This window comes from Podarcis erhardii, assembly GCF_964252035.2.
Source record: "Podarcis erhardii genome assembly, chromosome: 4".
NCBI lineage: Eukaryota > Metazoa > Chordata > Lepidosauria > Squamata > Lacertidae > Podarcis > Podarcis erhardii.
The window spans coordinates 17,465,705-17,475,907 of NC_138508.1; positions in this window are offsets into that span (position 1 = coordinate 17,465,705).

Here is a 10,203-nt window from a genome sequence, read left to right on the forward strand (position 1 = left end):
ATTCTATGATTCTATGATTCTATGTACACCGCTCCCGGCGCCGGAGCAGGTAGCTTCACCACTGGGCCCCATCCCTCACCTCTCAAAATCTACCAGATTCTACTAACCTGATCCACCAAAAGCTCCCCAGGCTAAACCCAGTGTCAAAATCTATATTCAGCATGACTTACTGACATACCACCAATTTAGGGATGGGAGAGAAATTCAATTCCATTCATATTTAAAGGCAATGCTGTTTTTCTAGGAAAAGTTGTGCCAGGACTGTCCAAGAAGACCTCCCTTGTTCTCTTAAGATGGCAATGGCACCCACCTTTGAGGTGCCAGAACTGAGTTCAGGTGAATTCCAGCTGGGGAAAAAACCCTGGTTAAAGGCATATCCATCTAATTTCTACTTTCTGACCCAAAATGCAGCCTCCTTCAAAATCTGCACTTCTTCGATTTTGTAGCGCAATTCTCCAAGTGCAATTTCAGCTTCTCATCTTCGCAGGGGTTTGGGGCAGGAGGGATCGATTAGTTTAAAGAAAGAATCACGTGGGATGGAAATTCTGTTTGTGAAAGCACAGCAGTATATAGCGAAGCTGCACTTACGAAAGACCCTACCAGTTTTCCCGCTGCGGCCAGGATTAAGGTTTTATGGACAGCACTGTGAATAAATTATTTTCCCCTCCATGAGCCTCTTTCCTTGACATTTAATTTATGCATCATGTTGACTTTTTAAAGAACAGAAAGAAATAATCCTTTGTTATTAACAGTACTGTTAATAAGCACTTGGTGTTCATTAACTCCTTGCATTTTTCAATGAATTACTCCGTTCAGACCCCCCAAGAGTTGAAATGCACAGACTCAAGGGAATTTACACAGCTACTGTTAATAATAGAGATTCTTAATTCTCTTTCTACACAGAGTATCTCTCTTCTATTCCACAGTATCCACTAGATTCATCAAGGCACATTGACCAGATGTACCGAGATAAAAAAAGGGGAGTGAATTAACCTTGGATTTGTTTTCAGAGCAAAAGCAAACTTCTCAAGTCCAGTAAGAGAAGTAAGAGAAGATAAAATGCTGCAGGATATTCCTTAATTTCATAGGCGAGCCGCGAAAATGTACTACTGAATGAACATGAGGCAATTTAGAAATAATCATTTCCATTGCAGTGCAGACTGCCGTAGACAATCTGCTTCCAGCCCAAGCATCTAAACATTGCAGTGTCAAAGATTTAAGGTCGGCAGTTCAAATCCCCGCGATGGGGTGAGCTCCCGTTGCTCGGTCCCAGCTCCTTCCAACCTAGCAGTTCAAAAGCACGTCAAAGTGCAAGTAGATAAATAGGTACCGCTCCGGCGGGAAGGTAAACGGCATTTCCGTGCGCTGCTCTGGTTTGCCAGAAGCGGATTAGTCAGGCTGGCCACATGACCTGGAAGCTGTATGCCGGCTACCTCAGCCAATAAAGTGAGATGACCACCGCAACCCCAGAGTTGGCCACGACTGGACCTAATGGTCAGGGGTCCCATTACCTTTACCTTTATCTCGTTAACATTCTTCCAATGGGAGTCGGCATCTTTCATTTAACGTACGATAGCAGTGATTGATGAGAAGGAGTAAAAGCAATTTGCTGATAGACATACACCTGAGCTGCCAAGCACACCATGGGATTTGATGCTCGCAGATGTCACTAAGAAAATGGTTATGGAGTGCATCTTACTTTCAGTCCACGCTTTCAGCAAACAAATCCACGCTTAAATCCAAACCCATTCATTGAACCCTGAAACACATCTTCAATAGATGTGGCTCATAACATGCCCTTTCACCCTGGCGATGCTACTAAATCACTATAGAGACATTAATAAGGTGTTGTTTGTGTTGGCAATACCAAGCAAAGGGCTCCTGGGTCTTCCACTGAACCATGCAGCGGTTGCTAATATTGGTGGAATTTTGGAGCCAGTGAAACAGAAAATTGAACAGGCAGGCTAATTTTCTGCAACAATCTTCTGCCTCAGGCCTGGGACACAGAACGAGAGAATGGAATTCTTTGGGTGAGTTTTGCACATCATTCAGCACAATGGAATTTGTATGGATTTTCACAAAACTATTTTTTTAAAAAAATAATCTTTATTACTTTTCAAACTTACGGCAGACAAGAAAAAAGAACAAAAGAAAAAACAATACAATAAACAATACAAAACACAACCTTAACACTAAATTAAACAAAACAAAGCAACAACAATTTAAAAAACATATAGCATACCATTTCATTAGTCTATCTTTCATTCCCTTATTTCATCGACTTCCTCTCACCTCCCTTTTTGTATTCCACTTTTGTTACTTGTTTCAGCAAATTCTTTCCATCTTTCTCTAGTTTTATCATTATGAATGTCTTAACATATTTTTAACCTTATTTTCCATTAATACTAAAGTACTTATTTATACTTAACTCCTTATAGCATTTCTGCTAAAGCCATAAAGTTTCATTCCAACAATTTTCAAACACTCATTAATTTTACAATATTTCTATGTACAAACTTTAAACTTTCCCAATCTTCTACCACCTTCTCTTTTCCCTGGTCTCGGATTCTGCCAATCATTTCCGTCCATTCCATATAGTTCATCAACCTGGAGATCTTCTGTCCGAGGCTCTTAAATCTTTTCCAAGTCCCTTCTGCAATTCTTCTTCATCTTCTTTGATGCTGAAAATGCTGAGGAGCAAGTCTCAGGGAGGACCCAACCCAGCCATGCCCCCATTCCCTCTCGACAGGCCAGCCAACTCTCCACATCTAGAACCAAGGTCCATACAATATCTCAAATCATGTTTCAAAACTCCTCCAGATCCAAAGACCCCCACAACTCCAATCACCTCCTGACCCAGATTCAGAACCCAAAGGTCAATAAATCCCTGCAAGAAAGAGTCTATCCAACCTTCCGCATTTTCACAAAACTAGATGCTTCCCCCTTTTTTTTTTACTAAGAGGAGGCCATCATCTCAAACTCACTGTGCCAATTGGCACTCTCTACAGAGTCTAGGACTTGCCGATCAGAAGGTCGGCGGTTCAAATCCCCACGACGGGGTGAGCTCCCGTTGCTCGGTCACTGCTCCTGCCAACCTAGCAGTTCAAAAGCACGTCAAAGTGCAAGTAGATAAACAGGTACCACTCTGGCGGGAAGGTAAATGGCGTTTCCGTGCGCTGCTCTGGTTCGCCAGAAGTGGCTTAGTCAAGCTGGCCACATGACCTGGAAGCTGTACGCCGGCTCCCTTGGCCAATAAAGCGAGATGAGCGCCGCAACCCCAGAGTCAGCCACAACTGGACCTAATGGTCAGGGGTCCCTTTGCCTTTACCCTCTTGCAGTTTCAAGGCCGCCGCCCCGCCCCCCATCATCTGGAGTGGGGCCAGTCAAACCTGGAGACATCAGTTCAGACCTGGAGGTCTGGGAGGCCCTATATGCACTATATATTTAAAGTTGTATCATAAACAGTCATTAAAAGGTAAAGGGACCCCTGACCATTAGGTCCAGTCGTGGCCGACTCTGGGGTTCATCTCATTTTACTGGCCGAGGGAGCCAGCGTACAGCTTCCGGGTCATGTGGCCAGCATGACTAAGCCGCTTCTGGCGAACCAGAGCACCGCACGGAAACACCGTTTACCTTCCCGCCGGGGCGGTACCTATTTATCTACTTGCACTTTGACGTGCTTTTGAACTGCTAGGTGGGCAGGAGCTGGGACTGAGCAATGGGATCTCACCCCATCGCAGGGATTCGAACCGCCTACCTTCTGATCTGCAAGTCCTAGGCTCTGTGGTTTAACCCACAGTGCCACCCGCGTCCCAGTCATTACTTTCCCCCAAAGAATGCTGAAGTTTATCAAGGCTGCTGAGACTTGTCAGGAAACCCTATTTATACAGTGGAAGGTTGTGGGTGGGGCGTGGTTTTCAGTGGTAGCTGAGAACCAGTCAAAAGGATCAGACAGCACTTGCTTGCAGGTGAAATGAAAGACCTCTGCCGTAGACTCTGCTGCCAGTCAGAGTAGGAGGCAATAGGCTACAGGAGATGGTCGAATGGCCTGCCGTCATATATGGCAGCTTCCTACACTCTTTGCAGTTCCCCATCTTCATTGCTTGAAACTGGTTTGGTCTATATGGCATCTTTGCCCCCGTTGTGAGCTGTAAATGCACATCTGAGCGAGAGCCTTATGCACCGCAGAAGAACCATTTCTTCCCACAGCAGGTTCTGCCTCTCTCAATGCTAAATTGGCTAATAAGGACTCCTGATGATTTATAGGATTGCATGGAGAGCGGTAATGAGTTTGCTTGACATCTCTGCAAAACGCCTGGCCTGCTTCTGATAGCTGCCAGTAATGAATCACCATCTAACTATTAGGGTCAGCCAACTGACAGAGCAATACTTGAGATTGGGGGGGTGGGGTGGGGAGAGAACAGTGGATCTTATTATGCTGTCTAATAGTATATGAGTAATTTGAAATCCGGCATCAAATGAAAAGGCAAAAGAAAATCTCAGAGAAGATTAACCAGTTGTACAAATCAACGTTGCCTTGGATCCTAAGTTGCTGTCACTGGTAGAAGAAGTGATTTTTGTAGATTGTCTTTTGAAGTTCCTTCTGAAAATCTAGGTGGGACCCTCCAGAAGAGTGTGCAGGATGGGGGGCAGCAAAATTGAACCCAACGTGTGGAAGCCATTCTTGGACAAAAAGGCCCATGCATATGCAGAAGGAATGAATGAGAGTCAACCCACCGCTGTTAAATATTTTTCTCAGTGTGTAAGTAATAAATAAACCTTGTTGTTGGCTGCTATCTATTATTCAGCAAAGTTGTAAAGAAATCATTTGTACTTTCCCTCTTCTGCCTTTTGTTTCTTATAGTGAATCCCTGCTTAAAAGCAAAAACCTGCAGCACATCTGAGGAATCGTGATGGAAACCTCAAGGAGTGTGATAATAAAAGGAACATCGGAAAGGAAAGCTTTCTGCACCTTCTTAGGTTGTTGTCAGGTTTCGCAGGAAGTAAAGGTGGCTTGAGGGACGTGGGTGGCGCTGTGGTCAAAACAACTGAGCCTCTTGAGCTTGCCGATCAGAAGGTTGGCAGTTCGAATCCCTGCGATGGGGTGAGCTCCCATTGCTCAGTCATAGCTCCTGCCAACCTAGTACTTCGAAAGCATGCCCAAAAAAGTGCAAGTAGATAAATAGGTACCTCTCCAGTGGGAAGGAAAATGATGTTTCTGTGCGCTGCTCTGGTTTTGCCAGAAGCAGCTTAGTCATGCTGCCACATGACCCGGAAAAACTCTGAGGACAAATGCCAGCTCCCTCGGCCTGTAAAACACGATGAGCGCCGCAACCCCAGAGTCTTCTGCGACTGGACTTAACTGTCAGGGGTCCTTTACCTTTTTTTTAAGAGGTGGCTTAATTTAAAAAAAAAAAATCCTCAGGCCAAGCAATGACAAATTCTGGAGAAAGTCCAAACAAACGTCACTAAAACTAGCAAAAAATTATCAGGGTGGGTTAGCATATCCCATTCATAATATAGTTGCTCCATTTGTACACCACCGTTCCGTCAAGGAATATCATAACCTCACAATCTGTGTGTGAAGACAACTGAGCTGAGAGACAGTAACATAGCTGGCCACAGATCTGAAGAACAAGTGAGGCCTGTGACAAAATATTGCAGTGTTGTGTGCTCCTGTTCAGCGTTCCTGGCTGCAAGCCAGCCATGTCATCTCTGGGATACTCCATTCCATTGCCTCCCCCCTGGTTTTCAGCCCTCCTACCCCATGAATAGTCAGCATTCCACACCCATTGAGTATGCTTGCTCCTCATTGGTCTGTTCTGAGTGCTCCCTGCCTGCCCCCCTCGTTATTTGAACTGGCCCGTTAATTCCTATGTCAGCCAACTACTATATATTTTTTGCTCTTTCCAGCTTAGCAACTATTTTTGTTTGTGTTGCTGCCTAGACAGACTAAATGCAGGTAGACAAATTGTGGCGATCTTATACACCCTAGCACTGGGTGTTAATCAGATTTCTAATTAGTTACAAATCTTTAGCCTTGGGAAGAGGTGGCTAATATCCACCTGACCATCTAATTCGCAGCATCGGAAAATCCGGTGTCATTTCTCATGATGTTTCACATTGATTTTTGAAACCAGACCACTGAAGCTAAAAATTGGATTTTCAAACAGATAATCAGAACGACTGTAAAATGCAGCCTGCAGCGGGATTGCACCCTTACATCGTTCATATTTTGTACAAATTAGTCTGTTATAAGCAGGCCCCACAGGACATAGGGCGTGGACACAGTGCTTGCCACAACAGCAGGAGTGGGGAACTTCTGCCCCATGTGCCAAACCTGACCTCTCCATTTGGCTCACCTTCTTCACACCTGACATCATATGCAGCTGCAGGAAGGACTGAACTCCTGCTTCATTCAGGTGTGCCAGGCAGTTAACCATTAGCTGCTTGGGGATATTCCTAGCCCAACCTGGAGATGTTGGGGACTGGACCTGAGAACTTTCGCATGCAAGGGAGTTGCTCTAGCACAGAGTTACAAGCCCTGCCCCAAGGAGGCAGATGCATAGAAGGGCATTTGAATAAACCCAGAATCATAGAGTTGGAAGAAGAAGAAGAAGGAGGAGGAGGAGGAGGAGGAGGAGGAGGGGGAGAGGAGTTTGGATTTGCTATCCCACTTTATCACTACCTGAAGGAGTCTCAAAGTGGCTAACATTCTCCTTTCCCTTCCTCCCCCACAACAAACACTCTGTGAGGTGAGTGGGGCTGAGAGACTTCAGAGAAGTGTGACTGGCCCAAGGTCAGCCAGTAGCTGCAGGTGAAGGAGCGGGGAAGCGAACCCGGTTCACCAGATTACGAGTCTATCACTCTTAACCACTACACCACACAGTGACTTCGCAGTGGAGGACCTCTCCATCTACAAAATAACACATGACTCTGCACACCTTTAAGACTGAGGGCTTTCTTGCATGTGAGAGGCATCGAGCTTATCTGCATGGATTCTTTTACTAATTCCTGTTTTATTCATTGATTCTGACAAGAAGCGAGGTTTTTGTTTTTGTTTTTACCCATTTTAATAAATATTTGAACCACACCACACTGGAAGGGACCCTATTACAACTCCCTGCAATGCAGGAATATGCCATTGTCCCACGCGAGGATTGAACCTGCAACCTTGGCGTTATCAGCATCACGCTCTAACCAACTGAGCTAACCAGGCCCTTGCACCTCATGACTAATAAAGGCTCCTGTGAAAGAGGGTAACTGGCACAGATGATGGATTGCTTCGTCTGTCGTGCTGCCTGAAGTTCTTGCTTGATGCACACACATGTTGAGTCACACTCCTGGAGGGGCGAGGTGCTACTAGGACTGACAGCAAGGTCACAACAGCTTGGCCAATCGCTGCCAAAGGCTCCATAACCCATACCTTCCAAGTGCCCCTATTTTCCAGGGACAGTCTGGGAATCACAAAAGCCATTAAGATTTGATCCCAGAATGTTCCTATTTTTCCCACCAGTGCCTCCACCATCCTCAGGGATGAGATGAGCTGGTGCTGAAATATACATTTTTTAAAAAGCCAGAAGCATTTTTACTTGATATTATAGGTCAGGACATTAATAGGCAAGATGTTAAATTGTTTTTATATGCAACAACTGCGGCAAGAGTGTTGTTAGCCCAGAAATGGAAACAAGAAGAAATTCCGACGAAAGAAGAATGGCAGACAAAATTAATGGACTATGCAGAATTGGACAAAATGACAGGAAGGATTCGAAACCTGCGGGAGCAGAGATTTACAGAAGATTGGAAGAAGTGTATGAATTATTTGAAGAGCAACTGTAATCAACAAATTACGCTAGTAGGACCACAATAAGTTTTGTAAGGAGAAATATACAAAGTGTTACAAAGTAGAAAAAGATAGAGATATTGGTTATGAGTTTGAAATGTAATAGGGAAGATAAGAAATGCATACTGAGAGATTAGATTGGAAAATTTTCAGACAGGATTGATGGAAGTCAAAAATTTGAATAAGATGTAAAAGTATGTTTAATTCCCGTTGAAAATGATTTCTTAAAAAAAACTAATAAAAAAATATAATAATGAGGATGAGCTGGTGCTTATCCTGAGTAGCAGAGGTGGCTGCATTTGCAAGGGAGCATCCTGTTGCCTCTCCACAGCCGCTGCTGTCGGCCTCCTCTCTTGGGCAACTCATAGCTGTTAAGTTGTGGGTGAACATATCAGACGACACAGCGATTCTTCAAACAGCTCTTCTTTATTCAGAGGCCAGAACAGAACTCAACTGAGGAGCTCAGTCAGCCTGTTTATATAGAGCTCCAGAACAATGTAACTGTAGCAGCTTTCTAAAACTATCCAATCACTGAACGTCACTTTTGATCCCTTATTTGCATATGTGGACCTGAGTGAAAACTATCTACAGTATCCCCCTGCTGGAGGATAGCGGCTGCTGGAGAGCAGGTGAGGAGGAGGACAGGCTGTCGTGTGTGCTGGGAGACAAAAACCCGGGATTGAGGAGGGTCAGTCGGGGAGGGAAGTGAGAAATGTCCCTATTTTCATCTGAGGAATGTTGGAGGGTGTGCATAACCACCCTAAAATCTTTTCGCTTTTCCATAGAAAAAGCAACGGTGATCACACTTTGCACCTGAAACTTTCCCCCACCTGTCTTTCGCTGATGGATTTGGTACCGAAAAACAAGAGCCATTTCCAAAACGGATTACTCGTGCCTTAGAAGTAAGGAATGAGAAAATGCATGAAGCATGAAACCAAGAGGGGAAATCTTGTGCCTGCAATAAATCATGTAATAAGGTCAAAAGAAACCTTATTAAGTTTAGAAGAGTTACAAACGCGGCCGCACCAAGGAAATGTTCTTATAACAAAATAAAGGCACCAAACCAAGGGGCTGCAACATTGAGAAGATCCATCATTCAGAAGATTCAATGGGGGCACCAAATTTTGGCCCAAGGATTGCCAGAGTAAGGAGCTCAAAGAGCTCGAGGACACTAGCACTCAAGGAAACAAATGGAACAACCTTTAAATCATCTCTAGTCCTGCAATTCTCCTCTTTATAGGCCTATTCATTTTTGCTCACTTGCCCATTCTGGGAAGTGAACGGCAAGTTCTGCTGATAACAAAACAGATGAAAACTCAAATGACAGGAGCCGAGTTCATCTAATGTCAGCAGAGGAGACACAACAACATCTCCATGCTCAGCTGCTCTGAAAAATTAGTCCCTGTTCCGATTTTGCAGAAAAACACTTTCCTCATTCGCCTTCCAGGAATCGGAGAAATCAAGCGGAGAACCTTTCTGCTTTGATGCTCTGCTCTTTTGTGTCGGAGTGAGAGAGACGCAATTGATATGATTTTCAAGGAAGAAGAATGCAATGGCCCCCTAGCAGAGACCCTGCTGGAGTGTCTTTTCAGTGGCACCCGTTAAAATGCTGCAATGGTCGCTCCATTTCCTTTTGCATCAGTACACCAGAAATCAACATTTTTAAAAATCAGCTTTCGTGCCTCTGCTGGCCACTCCAGTGGGCTTAAATTCTTTGTTAAATGGAGCTCAGACTACCTTGTGGGGCTGAGGAGATAATACGAATCACTTTGATGAAAAGTGCGGAAAAGCCTTACGTAAAAATTATTTGAGGGTCTTACAGATTCTGTGCCCCCACCTTTGCATTTCTTGGCAGCTGGTGGCAGCAGAAAAGTGCACAGTGTAACGGCATTATGACATAAGGCATCTATTCCCGGAGGAGAAAGAAATAAGCCCTCTGTGGTTCCAGAAAGGAGGAGCAAACCCAATGAATAGAATTGGCAGGGAAGAAGAATTTGGCAAAACTTTAGGACAGGTGTGGGGAACCTGTAACCTTTTGGGTGCTGCTGGACTACAACTCCCATCATCTCCGGTCATTGGCCATGCTTGCTGGGGCTGATGTGAGTTGTAGTTCAGCAACATCTGGAGGGTCAAAGGTTTCTCCACAACCACCTTAAGAGAAATATCCGAAGAACTGTTCCACAGTGGAGCAGCTGTCCTTGGGAAGCAGTGGAGTCTCCTTCGCTGAGACATTTCTAAAAGGTTGGGGGTGGCCATCTGCCAGGGCTGCTGCAAGTTGCATCCCACAATGAGCAACAGGTTGGACGTGATGATCTCTGGGACTCCCTCCCAACTGTATCACTCTACGAACAAAATGACCA